Source organism: Ranitomeya imitator, chromosome 6, assembly GCF_032444005.1.
Source record: "Ranitomeya imitator isolate aRanImi1 chromosome 6, aRanImi1.pri, whole genome shotgun sequence".
NCBI lineage: Eukaryota > Metazoa > Chordata > Amphibia > Anura > Dendrobatidae > Ranitomeya > Ranitomeya imitator.
The window spans coordinates 138,627,500-138,642,418 of NC_091287.1; the positions used below are offsets into that span (position 1 = coordinate 138,627,500).

The following is a 14,919-nucleotide window of genomic DNA, read 5'->3' on the forward strand; positions in this document are numbered from 1 at the left end:
GTTATGACACAGAATTTTTAGAGGTAGCATGTAGCAAAGCTCCGAAGTTGCTCCCCCACCCACACCACAGCTTTCTGTGTACATCGTCTATTGACAGCGAGCTGGTTATCAGAGAAAGGGTCAATGTATGGAAACAACAGCACAGAGTAGTAAGTGATACATCCCTGATATCTGTGTCTTAGATGTGCAGATGTGCTGTCCTCCAATTAAAGAGCAAAAACCAGATTCCCTTTAAGTTGTGAGAATCAGGCTACTAGAACTTGTATTTGTGGCACATCCCACAGATGCTCAACTGGATGGAGACCTGGGAAACCAAGTCAACAACTTTATTTCCATATTCCTCAATCTATTCCTGAACAATTTTTTCAGTTCGATGTGGTGAAATATATTGCTGTAAAAGGCCACATACATTAAGGCCACAAAGGGTGTACCCTGTCTGTGACAATAGTTGGTGGTATACATCAAAAGTAATGTCCATGTTTATTGCTAGGACCAGTCTGTCACAAGGGTGTCATGTCCCCCTGGAAGACCTGTAATTAGAAGGTCATGTAGGGTAATGAATTGCAGGCCGTCTTTATAGTCGTCGCACTTTATGTCCCAATTTAAATGGATTTGGTTTAGTTTAGTGGTGCTGAAGAGATTAACAACCCTTTCTATGCTGGTCAGAAATGTGTAACATCCCATGAAGCCAGTTGTTACAGTGGTATTGCCTGCCTCATGGGGAGGGTGATGCCATGTCTGGAAGCGAGGAAGGATCCCTTTAACAGGTAACGAGTACATACAACACTGTTCTGACTCCAGGACAGAAGTGGGAGCTCTGATCCAGTTTGTGAGTGGCTTCCCTATATATTCTGGCTGGAGGAGGAGTTAGGCCGGCGTCACACACAGCGTAAAACAATACGGTCCGTATATTACGGCCGTAATACGCTGAAAAGTCCCGAAAAAAGTGGTCCGTAGCTCCTCCGTAGGCAGGGTGTGTCAGCGTTTTTTGCGCATGGCATCCTCCGTATGTAATCCGTATGGCATCCGTTCTGCGTGGTTTTCTCGCAGGCTAGCAAAACCAACATACCGCTATAGAAGTGATCTATGTGTCCCAAAAAGAAAAGAAAATATATATATACTGTCTATATATATATATATATATATATATATATATATATATATATATATATATATATATATATATATATGTCAGTAGACACATATATTAGAGAGAAAAGCCGGTAATTCAGTGCGGTGTACAGTAAAGTCACACTGACAGCTTACAGTAGAATAGGTAGAATAAATGTGTACACATAGAATAGGTATATATATATATATATATATATATATATATATATATATATATATATATATATATATATATATATATATATATATATATGTCAGTGAGACACATATATGTATATATATTAATATTTATTCCAGCGCTAGACAGCTTGAAAGCCGGTAATTCAATTACCGGCTTTTTCCTTCTCCTTCCTAAAACCCGACATGATTTGAGACATGGTTTACATACAGTAAACCATGTCTTCTCTCCATTTTTTTGCAGATTCCACACTACTAATGTCAGTAGAGTGTATCTGCAAAATTTGGCCGTTCTAGCTCTTAAAATAAAGGGTTAAATGGCGGAAAAAATTGGCGTGGGCTCCCGCGCAATTTTCTCCGCCAGAGTAGTAAAGCCAGTGACTGAGGGCAGATATTAATAGCCTGGAGAGGGTCCACGGTTATTGGCCCCCCCCTGGCTAAAAATATCTGCCCCCAGCCACCCCAGAAAAGGCACATCTGGAAGATGCGCCTATTCTGGCACTTGGCCACTCTCTTCCCATTCCCGTGTAGCGGTGGGATATGGGGTAATGAAGGGTTAATGCCACCTTGCTATTGTAAGGTGACATTAAGCCTAATTAATAATGGAGAGGCGTCAATTATGACACCTATCCATTATTAATCCAATACTAGTAAAGGGTTAAATAAAACACAAACACATTTGTTAAAATTATTTTAATGAAATAAAAACAATGGTTGTTGCAGTATTTTATTCAACGCCCAATCCAGTCACTGAAGACCCTCGTTCTGTGAGTAAAAAAACATAATAAACCAACAATATACTTACCCTCCGCAGATCTGTAACGTCCAACGATGTAAATCCTTCTGAAGGGGTTAAAACATTTTGCAGCAAGGAGCTGTGCTAATGCAGGCTGCTCCTCGCTGCAAAACCCCAGGGAATGAGGCTAAAAATAGATCAATGATCTATATTTAGCTTCATTTGCGGTGAGGCGCCCTCTGCTGGCTGTTCATAGATCGTGGGAAATTACCTAGAAAGCCAGGGAGCTATTAATATCTGCCCTCAGTCACTGGCTTTACTACTCTGGCGGAGAAAATTGCGCGGGAGCCCACGCCAATTTTTTCCGCCATTTAACCCTTTATTTTAAGAGCTAGAACGGCCAAATTTTGCAGATACACACTACTGACATTAGTAGTGTGGAATCTGCAAAAAAAATGGAGAGAAGACATGGTTTACTGTATGTAAACCATGTCTCAAATCATGTCGGGTTTTAGGAAGGAGAAGGAAAAAGCCGGTAATTGAATTACCGGCTTTCAAGCTGTCTAGCGCTGGAATAAATATTAATATATATACATATATGTGTCTCACTGACATATATATATATATATATACCTATTCTATGTGTACACATTTATTCTACCTATTCTACTGTAAGCTGTCAGTGTGATTTTACTGTACACCGCACTGAATTACCGGCTTTTCTCTCTAACAGCGCTGTGTATTTCTCGCAAGTCACACTGCTTGTCCGTGTGTAATCCGTATTTTTCACGCTTCCATAGACTTTCATTGGCGTATTTCTTGCGCAGTACGGTGACAAACGCAGCATGCTGCGATTTTGTACGGCCGTAGAAAGCCGTATAATACTGATCAGTAAAATACGGCAAATAGGAGCAGGGGCATAGAGAATAATTGTGCCGTATTTTTTGCGAGTTTTACGGACGTAGATTCTGCGCTCTTACGTCCGTAAAACTCGCAAGTGTGACGCCGGCCTTAGGCATTCAGTTGACAGGAGAGCTGGAGCTGTGCAGACATGAGGTTCTTCAGCTCCTGTCAGAGCAGTCTGTGAGAAACTGTCAGGGGAGAAGAGGCGAAGGAGAAGTAAGCTACTGGGAGTGAAGCCAAGAGAGTGCTCACTCCAGAATCAGCGCAGGAACTGGAGGCCAGAATTCTCAGGTTGTGGGGTTAACTGTATGCCCCACAGCAGAAACCGGCGGGCAGGAGATTTCAAGTCGCCTATCCACCATTACATCCGAACACAGCAGCATATACAGCCCGGAGTCGCCGCAAGTAGGGACACCTGTAAAAAGGCTCGAGTTGCCTGCCATACAGATATTGTCCTAGTAATAAGACAGAGAAAAAGTGAAGACCTTGTGTAAAGCCTTAGGCAGCAAGAGACTACAACACAGCGCAGTAAGGAAGGCTTCCAACCCCACCTGGCTAGGGGGATCCTGAATCGCTTCCAGGCTGGCCAGACCTCATCATCACCTGTGATCCGTACCCTGGACTGTGGCTGCATACGACCAGTAAAAGTTAAAGAGACAGCAACCTTGTGTCCTCCAATTCTTTCCAGCACTACACCAACTGTCCTCTTTGCCTACTACACCAGGAGCTCTGTGGACTAAGCTTCACCTGTGGGAAGCTATACCATCCCTGCTGCAATATCATCATCCCCAGTGGACCCCTTTAAGCAGCGTCAGTTGTCCCTGACAGAATTCCACAGGTGGCGTCATGAGCACTCTTTATTTTCTTACAAACCATCCCCTTTAAAGACCTTCCATTTAACTTGGACGCCCACGGACCGGGTCACTGCCGCCGTGACCACCCCTTTAATGACCACTGGACCCGGCCAGAGTACCCCAGGGTCCGAGCGGGCGCTCCACATGCAGCTCCATTTCAGCTGCTTCTGTTCTAGTCATTACTTATAAAAACTGGTCAGCCCTTCTTTCCCTGCCGGTGAAAGATTAGTCTTCCTGTGCTGTGTGGTGTGCTAAAACTAAGTGGTTGCAGTAGAGTTATTGTAATCATGTTCTGTGGTTTGATGTTGTAAATGTGTGTTTATCTCTTGGTCCCTGTTCCCATTTAGTTTATTCCTCCCTGTCCATATCCTCATCTCCATTGTTGGTTAGTGCTCCTGTATGGTAGAGCTTTTCTATTATTCTTGTTTTGCCTTTGCATTTTGTTTACCTTATATTTCTTTCCCATGGCTCATGGGGTGGGAAGGAAGACCGAACAAACAGGGTTTAACAGGAGTATAGTAAAGTCGGAGACTTAGACCTCTGAGACATGGCCAAGGTAATGAAGACTGAAACCCAACCACCACTGACCAAGACACAGGAGTTGAAACATCAAGACTGGGCCATGAAATATCTGAAGACACGTTTTTCAAAGATTTTAAAGGACAGATAAAAATGAGAATGACTCTTGATGGATAAGGTGCATGGGCCAGTGGCTGGATCAGCAACGGGCATAGACCTCCACTGCGACTCAGGCGCAAGAAAGGTGGCGGTGGGGTACTGCTATAGGCTGGAATTATTAAAGATGAGCTAGCTGGACTTTTTTGGGTTGAAGACTGACTAAAAATCAAGTTTGGTAGAGCAGCTTAGTATACATTTTTTGCAAAAAACGTATCAACCAAATACCCTGTTTTTTACATCTTTTACTAGCACTTGTGGATTACTGCGATTTTTTTCAAACTGAGTGTTTTTGGTTTTACTATTCTCTTTTGTGTCTTCAGGTTTCTTGGTGGTGTACACAGGTTCCTACAGACTTGTTCACTGTGCAAGTAGCCCATGTGTTCCTGTTTCCATAATTGTTCTCTTGTGTCTACAAGACTGGGGAGTTATCCACCACTCCTCTTGGGCTATCTGCACAAAAGCGGTTCTACTCTGTATGCACACATGGATTTTTCCTCTCTGAACCCTGTTCACACAGGTTATATACAGATGATCAGGTTTTTAAATACATCAGATAGGGATTGCATACATTAGTTAGGGCTGCTCTGATATGGGTATACCGTGAGGTTTGGTAGAGCAGCTTAGTATACATTTTTTGCAAAAAACGTATCAACCAAATACCCTGTTTTTTACATCTTTTACTAGCACTTGCAGATTATGCGATTTTTTTTCAAACTGAGTGTTTTTGGTTTTACTATTCTCTTTTGTGTTTTCTAGTTCCCTGGATCAACACCCTATCAAGGCATCGAATATGTATAACCTGTAACATTATAACCTGAATCCAGTCCCTTCTTAAATTTTAGTAATGAATCACTCATTACAACATCATATCACATCATACGACAGATAGTTCCATAGTCTCACTGCTCTTACAGTAAAGAATGCGCATCTGTGATTATGATTAAAGGTCTATGAGTAAAAAGATCATTAGAAAGGTCTTTGTACTGTCCTCTCATATATTTATACATTATAATAAGATCACCCCTTAGCCTTCGTTTTTCAAAACTAAATAGCCCCAACTGTAATAACCTATCTTGGTATTGCAGACCCCCCAGTCCTCTAATAACCTTGGTCGCTCTTCTCTGCACCCGCTCTAGTTCAGCTATGTCTTTCTTATACACCGGAGACCAGAACTGTGCACAGTATTCTAAGTGTGGTCGAACTAGTGACTTGTATAGAGGTAAAATTATATTCTCCTCATGAGCATCTATGCCTCTTTTAATGCATCCTATTATTTTGTCTTTGCTGAAGCTGCCTGACACTGGCCACTAAATGTGAGTTTGTCGTCCACCCATATGCCCAGGTCTTTTTCAGTGACAGTTTTGCTCAGCGTTTTACAATTAAGCACATAATTATACATCTTATTTCTTCTGCCCAAGTGCATGACCTTACATTTATCTCCATTAAAGCTCATTTGCCATTTGTCAGCCCAAGCTTCTAGTTTACATAAAACATCCTGTAATATAAAATTGTCCTCCTCTGTATTGATTACCCTGCAGAGTTTAGTGTCATCTGCAAATATTGAAATTCTACTCTGTATGCCCTTACAAGGTCATTAATAAATATGTTAAAAGTGCTGCGGAATATGTTGGCACTTTAGAAATAAATTATTAAAATGAATCACTAATAAATATTAATAAAATTAATCAAAAGTACAAATTGCCTAATCATTTTTCACACAGAATAATCATCACAGTGTGGTCCCTGTCAAGAGCTTTTTTTCTTTTTTAGCGAGCAGTGATCAAAATAAAAAATATATATATTCTGTTGTGATTTTGCAGTGTAAGTTAAAGGGACTCTGGGTATCTGAGCTAAGCCCACCGGCATCAGGGGCTTATCTACAGCATTATGTATGCTGTATGCATGCTGTAGATAAGCCCCCAATGTAATCTGAAATATGAGAAATAAAGGTTAGATTATACTCACCCAGGGGTGGTCACGGTGCAGTCCGGTCAGATGGGTGTCGTGATCCGGGTCCAGCACCTTCTATCTTCATTCGATGACATCCTCTTCTTGTCTTCTTGCAGCGGCTCTGGCGCAGGTGTATTTTGTCTACCCTGTTGAGGGCAGAGCAAAGTACTGCAGTGCGCAGGCGCCGGGTCTCTCTTATCTTTCCCCGCGCCTGAGCACTGCAGTACTTTGCCCTGTTGGAGGTCAGAGCAGACAAAGTACGCCTGCGCCAGAGCCGCTGCAAGAAGAGAAGAGGACGTCCTCGAAGGAGGAGATCGGGGGCCGTCGGAAGGTGAGAATAACCATATATTTTATTTTATTATTTTTAACATTTTATCTTTTACAATTGATGTTGCATAAGCAGCATCAATAGTAAAAAGTTGGTCACACTTGTCAAGCACTATGATTGACAAGTGTGAACAACCTGTCAATCACTTTTCCAAGCGATGCTTCAAATTGCTTTGGAAGCGCAAGCATTCTGCAAGCTAAAAACGCTTGTGTTTTGCAGGAAAACGCATGCGAATTCCGCATGCATTTTACCCGCGGCAGGGAGTTGCAGAAATGCTGTGGACATTTCCGCAGCATTTCTGCAACATGGGCACATAGCCTTAGGGGGCCGCCCCTTTCTGAGATGCTTCAGACTGCTGCTGGAGATGAGATACTTGTACTGCTTCATGGTAGAAACAACTGTGTATACAGTGGGGCAAAAAAGTATTTAGTCAGTCAGCAATAGTGCAAGTTCCACCACTTAAAAAGATGAGAGGCGTCTGTAATTTACATCATATATAGACCTCAACTATGGGAGACAAACTGAGAAAAAAAAAATCCAGAAAATCACATTGTCTGTTTTTTTAACATTTTATTTGCATATTATGGTGGAAAATAAGTATTTGGTCAGAAACAAAATTTCATCTCAATACTTTGTAATATATCCTTTGTTGGCAATGACAGAGGTCAAACGTTTTCTGTAAGTCTTCACAAGGTTGCCACACACTGTTGTTGGTATGTTGGCCCATTCCTCCATGCAGATCTCCTCTAGAGCAGTGATGTTTTTGGCTTTTCGCTTGGCAACACGGACTTTCAACTCCCTCCAAAGGTTTTCTATAGGGTTGAGATCTGGAGACTGGCTAGGCCACTCCAGGACCTTGAAATGCTTCTTACGAAGCCACTCCTTCGTTGCCCTGGCGGTGTGCTTTGGATCATTGTCATGTTGAAAGACCCAGCCACGTTTCATCTTCAATGCCCTTGCTGATGGAAGGAGGTTTGCACTCAAAATCTCACGATACATGGCCCCATTCATTCTTTCATGTACCCGGATCAGTCGTCCTGGCCCCTTTGCAGAGAAACAGCCCCAAAGCATGATGTTTCCACCACCATGCTTTACAGTAGGTATGGTGTTTGATGGATGCAACTCAGTATTCTTTTTCCTCCAAACACGACAAGTTCCAGTTTGGTTTCATCAGACCATAGGACATTCTCCCAAAACTCCTCTGGATCATCCAAATGCTCTCTAGCAAACTTCAGACGGGCCCGGACATGTACCGGCTTAAGCAGTGGGACACGTCTGGCACTGCAGGATCTGAGTCCATGGTGGCGTAGTGTGTTACTTATGGTAGGCCTTGTTACATTGGTCCCAGCTCTCTGCAGTTCATTCACTAGGTCCCCCTGCGTGGTTCTGGGATTTTTGCTCACCGTTCTTGTGATCATTCTGACCCCACGGGGTGGGATTTTGCGTGGAGCCCCAGATCGAGGGAGATTATCAGTGGTCTTGTATGTCTACCATTTTCTAATTATTGCTCCCACTGTTGATTTCTTCACTCCAAGCTGGTTGGCTATTGCAGATTCAGTCTTCCCAGCCTGGTGCAGGGCTACAATTTTGTTTCTGGTGTCCTTTGACAGCTCTTTGGTCTTCACCATAGTGGAGTTTGGAGTCAGACTGTTTGAGGGTGTGCACAGGTGTCTTTTTATACTGATAACAAGTTCAAACAGGTGCCATTACTACAGGTAATGAGTGGAGGAAAGAGGAGACTCTTAAAGAAGAAGTTACAGGTCTGTGAGAGCCAGAAATCTTGATTGTTTGTTTCTGACCAAATACTTATTTTCCACCATAATATGCAAATAAAATGTTAAAAAAAACAGAAAATGTGATTTTCTGGATTTTTTTTTCTCAGTTTGTCTCCCATAGTTGAGGTCTACCTATGATGTAAATTACAGACGCCTCCCTTCTTTTTAAGTGGTGGAACTTGCACTATTGCTGACTGACTAAATACTTTTTTGCCCCACTGTATCTGTCAGGATTGTTTGCATTCATTTTAACCCCTTAGTGACCGAGCCAAATTTTTGAAATCTGACCAGTGTCACTTTATGTGGTAACAACTCTGCAACGCTTCAACAAATCCCAGTGATTTTGAGATTGTTTTTTCGTGACACATTATACTTTATGATAATGGTAAATTTTGTTCAACATTTTTTGTGTTTATTTATAAAAAATATCAAAAATTTGAGAAAAATGTTAAAAAATTAGCAATTTTCTAAATTTGAATGATTATCCCTTTAATCCAGATAGTCATACAACAGCAAACCATTAATAAATAACATTTCCCACATGTCTGCTTTACATCAGCACCATTTGTAAAATGTTATTTTATTTTGTTAGCATTTTAGGAGGTCTAAAAATGTAGCAGCAATTTTTCATTTTTTCAAAGAAATTTACAAAATTAATTTTTTTAGGGACTTATCCATGTTTGAAGTGACTTTAGGGGTCCCATATATTGGGAAACCCACAAACGTGATACCATTTTAAAAACAGCACCCCTAAACATATTGAAAACTGCTGTCAGGTAGTTTATTAACCCTTCAGGTGCTTTACAGGAATTAATGCAAAGTGGTATGACAGAAATGAAAATGTGTATTTTTACCACCTAAATGTTGCTAACGTCTAAACAGATTACTACAGCCGTCAGACTCTAAGGCCACTATTTGGTCATGAATTGCCATGGCAAACATCAGGACCACACAATCATGATCTGAGGGCACCAATTGTGACAAAGAAGAAGCCCCCACACTCTGTTAACCATTTATAATGAAGTAGTCACTATTGACAGCAGCATCTAAGGGGTTAAACAGATTTAGATGGTGCAAATACTGATCGTGGCTGGTACAGCAAGTTGTCAGCTATAGTGTACAACCGACAGATGCTGGATTGTCATCTGTATGGGGAGGCTATTCTCTTATAACTCAGGTCAGTTAAAAGACGTATTGGCGGTCATTAAGGGGTTCTGAGGTCTCAAGTCTAAAAAAATAAATATAATCATAAACCATTTCCCTCTATAATGATTCAAACTCCAAAATTGCCTTGTGCAGGCGTGTACTATGGAGGACAGAGAATGAACTTCAATCCAATATTGTGGCCAGAATGCAGCCAGCGGGTAAGGAAAGGTTGAATCAAACACCCGAAAACCCCACCCCTATGGCTGAAGATTGTTCCCTCCAAATTCAGGTGACAGAGTCCCTTTAACATTCTGATCACTTGTTACAGCTTTCTTTGCAATATTGTGGCGACCAAAAACAAAAAAAATCTATTACAAATTTGCAGTTCTTAATTTTTTTCTGTTTACATTATTTACCAATCTGGTCAATTGGTTTTATATTTTGATAGTTGGACTTTTCTGGATGCAGTGATACCACGTGTGTATTTTTTAATTATATTTATTTTTAATTAGGAAAAGGAGAAGGATTCAAACTTTTAATAGGGAGGAGGGTGTTATATTCAGATTTTTTTCACTTATGTTCCCTTCATGGACTTGAATCACCACAGTATTCCTGCATATGCTAAAAATCACGGTCTCCTCTGAAGCCCGGCCACAGGCTTTGTTTTAAAGGGAGCTTCGTAATGACAGGTACGGAGGTTTTCAACAGACCCCAGCTTTCACAGTAACTCAATGGTGCCCCGTGATTGAGCCACAAGCATGCCAATGAATGCATAGAATGATGTGACCCCCATGACGGTGCACTATTAATGTGCTGTCAGAGTCACAGCGGGATTTATCAGGTTAACAGTCACAAGCGAAGCTTCGCTGCACCTACGGCTGTATGGCCATGTGCACAAGTTCAGTATTTGGTGATTTTTTTACCTCAGTATTTGAAAGCCAAAACCAGGAGTGGCTGAAAAAAGCAGAAGTGGTGACGTGTTTCTATTATACTTTTCTTCCGATGGTCCCACTCCCAATTTTGGCTTCGATATACTGATGTAAATTAGTGACCAAATACGCAAAGTGTGCACGTGGCCTTAAGGTACCTTCACACTAAAGAACTTCACAACGATAACGATAGCGATCTGTGACGTTGCAGCGTCCTGGATAGCGATATCGTTGTGTTTGACACGCAGCAGCGATCAGGATCCTGCTGTGATGCTCTGCTCTGCTCTGCTTCTCTGCACTCCTCCTGCATCCTGTGTCAGCGCCGGTCAGCCAGAAAGCAGAGCGGTGACGTCACCGCTCTGCTTTACCCTCCGCCCGCCGGAGGACCCTTGCTGTCACCGCTGCAAGCGTCCGCCTCCGTCCTAAAGAATGCTGTGAGTGAAGGACCTTCGATGACGTCGCGATCAGGTGACCGGTCACCTGACCGCTCACCTGACTGCGACATCATCGAAGGTCCTTCACTCACTACATTCTCAGGAACGGAGGCGGACGCTCGCAGCGGTGACAGCCAGGGTTCTTCGGAGGGGTGAGTATAGCCATATTTTTGATTTTTATTCTTTATTTTTTACATTAATATGGATCCCAGGGCCTGAAGGAGAGTTTCCTCTCCTCCAGACCCTTGGAACCATACGCACCGCACACTCCGATACAGATTTCCGATATCACAAAAATATCGGAGCTCGGTATTGGAATTCCGATACAGCAAATATCGTCCGATACCCGATACTTGCAGTATCGGAATGCTCAACACTAGTCAGCAGAGATCTCAATCCACACAAGTGCCGCCTCCGGTGGCCCACAGTTCAGGAAGATGGCCGCAGGGAAACCAACGATGCACCGCCGACACTGAGCCTCAGCATCGCCACACCTCTGCCTCCGCTGGTTCCCTGAAGGAGGGACGCTGCCACACCACTGCCACAATTCCCCCGGTAAGCCTGCATTCAGACTTTAAGATGCACCCCCCATTTTCCTCCCAAATTTTTTGGGGAAAAAGTGTGTCTTCTAGTCCAAAAAATATGGTAGATATTCTCAGAATTGTTTCTAGAGGAGAAAATCTTATATAAGGAGTATGACAGAGCCTGTATGGCAGTCAAAGTAGCATGTAGAGCTCTGTACTACGGAGCCATGAATATTAGGCCAATTTCCTGACCCAAACTCAACAGCCTCATAAAACATGTATGAGGTGGTTGAGTTCAGATCGGAAGACCTGCAACTGGTCCAAACATTGATGTCCAAATTTGGACCTCAAAAATCGGATGTTGGAAACTGGCCTTCGTCATCAAGTTATAATAATCAGTGGTAATATATGATTAATAGATAATGATAGTTATTGATTAATAATTATATTATTGATATTGGTACTCCTGTACATGGAGCACAGAGCCTGCAACCTGTCAAAATGCACCAAGCTACTTTCTATCCTGTACCACAGCTCATATCCAATCGAGTGTGAATCCAGTGTGACAGTCTCAGATTTTAAGGGCTGTCCTGGAAAGTACGTGCATGTCCTGCTGACAGGCAAAACATGATGATGATTGTAGTGATAATCTAATACTGAATATGATTATGACTGGAATATTTCTGCTATTTACATATGCGACGTTTCATTTAATTGCTTATGGTATTATTATGCACTGCAAAACGAAGATTGATTCACTTGTGTTGAGAAAGTGAAAGTATACTGTAAATGCATAATATCGAAGAGTTAACAGTTAGCCGGATGGGAGGAGAATTTGGGTGTCCCCGTCACACTTAGCGACGCTAAAGCGATCCCGACAACGATACGACCTGTCAGGGATCGTTGCTGCGTCGCTATGTGGTCGCTGGTGAGATGTCAAACAGTGAGATCTCCCCAACGACGCAGCAGCGATGCGGCGACCTGTAGCGACCTGTACAACGATGTCACATGGCAGCTATTTCATGATGATTCAGACCTCAATGAGGGACATCCTGTCAACGAGGTCGTTGGTAAGGTGTCAAACACAGCGATGTGTGCTACCCAGCGGGACCTCAACGACCAAAAAAAGGTCCAGGCCATTCCGACACGACCAGCGGTCTCACAGCAGGGGCCTGGTCGCTGCTACGTGTCACACATAGCGAGATCGCTACTGAGGTCGCTGTTGCGTCACAAAACTTGTGACTCAGCAGCGATCTCGCTAGCGATCTCGCTTTGTGTGACGGGGGCTTAAGAAGAGAGTTACTTCCTATTAACAGCCAGTTAGTAAGTGGTTCAGAGAAAAGGATGTGGGTTACTGGAGTTTGTGTAAGATAGGGAGATTGCAGAGATTGATGCGGATAGATCACCCTTTTTTGATGTAATGATCAGTAAAACTTATAATGGATCACTTCAAACCAGCATTTTTCATAAACCAATGTCAACGAATGCTCTCCTGAGACGTGACAGCCATCACCCCTAATCCTTGAAAAATGGCATCCCAAAAGGACCTTATACGTAATTGCCTGGACACAAGTGTTCATTCTTCATTCCCATGACCAACGACAAAGATTTTTCAATAGAGGCTACCCGTATTATGTATTGTGGGGGCTTACCATCATTCCCTGAGACAAAAGGTTGCTATGGATGTGGAGGTTGTATAGTGTGTTCACACTTGGAAATTGGTAAAACCTCCCTTGGTCATGAGACACTAGAACAATTCATCATTAAAGATTTGAAAGGCGTTATTTACAAAGCAATTTGTGATGGTGCCAAAGAATACATTGGCAAAACCTCACAGGAACTTAGGAGAGTAGGAGATCATTTGTGTGATATTCATAACAATCGGGACACACCTATCACACTTCATATAAATCTTGAACACGGCAGTAACATTAGGTCTTTTATGTTTATGGACATTGAATTGGTAAAACTGATGAGGAGGGGTGGGAATTTTGGTAAATATCTAATGCAGAGAGAAGCCAAATGGATATTTTGCTTTCGGACATCCACTTTGCGGGGTCTTAATGAACAACTTAATTTTAGTTGTTCTTTAGTGGCGCAGGACCACACCTTGACATGGTCTTTGTCAGGGCGGTAGACAACACATGGGGCACGATAGGTAGATTATTAGTACTCATGTCTTCATCCTCCTATACGGATTTAGTCTGGACAGTCTTCATTGACAGCTAAAGGATGAGATCGAGCCCTACATTTACCTGCACTGTGTTTATTGAGCTCCTTATATTTGATTGAAGTGATTATTTCTTCACCCTCTGTGTGTTTAGTACATTATCCCGCTAGGCATTGTTCCAATGATTAATCAAATATAATAAAAGGCTTTAACAAATATTTTCTCCTTGCTGTGTGCCCGGAGCTAGCAAGCCCTGAAAATAACTGTATTGCAGACGAAGTGGTAGAAATATCTAAACATGGCCAGAATATCGTTGATAATGGGAAGAGAGCCTGACAGGAGGGAGCCAACCGTACAAAGTACAGCCTAAAGCCAGAAAGAGCTGTGGGCCCAAGGAAGATAGGAAAGGAGTGGGACTGAAGAGGCAACACGCAAGTTGGTCCTGGAAGCATAGGAACAAGACTACGTAGGCCGACTAGATCGGTGCACAGGTACTACTGCAGAAGTGTGCTATAGAGAGGCAGAAAGAAAATATGGAGATGGAACATTCAAGCAGTTTACGCAGTTTTAATTACAAGTACTTTGCAAATTCTATGCCGCAACTCAATAGTTATACCTGTGCCTTTGTGCAAAACAAAAGATAACGTAAATACAAAAGTTTTGCACGTGCTAACAATTCTATATACACTATACCAGTTTCAACAGAAAAGAATGTTCTTTTTCAATAAAGTGGACTGAGCTCTTCCTTTTTTATTGCTTAAATTGGTAGTGCTTATACCATCATGCAGTATGTGACCCGAGTGACGGATATAACCCTATCACGCGCACGCCTACAAAGAAACCCTTTGTACTGGTGGCTGGGATTACAGCACTACACCTTGACTTGTGCAACCTTTACAGGTCATCAATATCTGATTGGTGGGGTGCCAAGCGTCAAACCCTCACCAATCAGCTCTTCCCAGAACAGCCTGGAAGTGCTCAGTTACGGATCTGCACAGCACAACTCAGTCAATGTTATAATCGCATCTGCCTGCTATATTATTGACATAGCTCTGCTCTGCATTGCAACTGAACACTTCTAGCTGACTCCAGGAACAGCTGATTGGCAGGGGTGCATTCACAGTGATCAGATATTGATGACCTATACTAAATGATAGGACATCAACGTAAATTTCAAAGACAAC

General features: G+C 42.4%; 1 protein-coding gene across 2 annotated transcripts in view; it reads right to left on the minus strand.

Moving 5' to 3' along the window:
- The window catches only part of CDCP1 (CUB domain containing protein 1), a 139,839-nt gene that overhangs the window by 10,123 nt on the left and 114,797 nt on the right, over positions 1–14,919 (minus strand). The window lies entirely within an intron of this gene.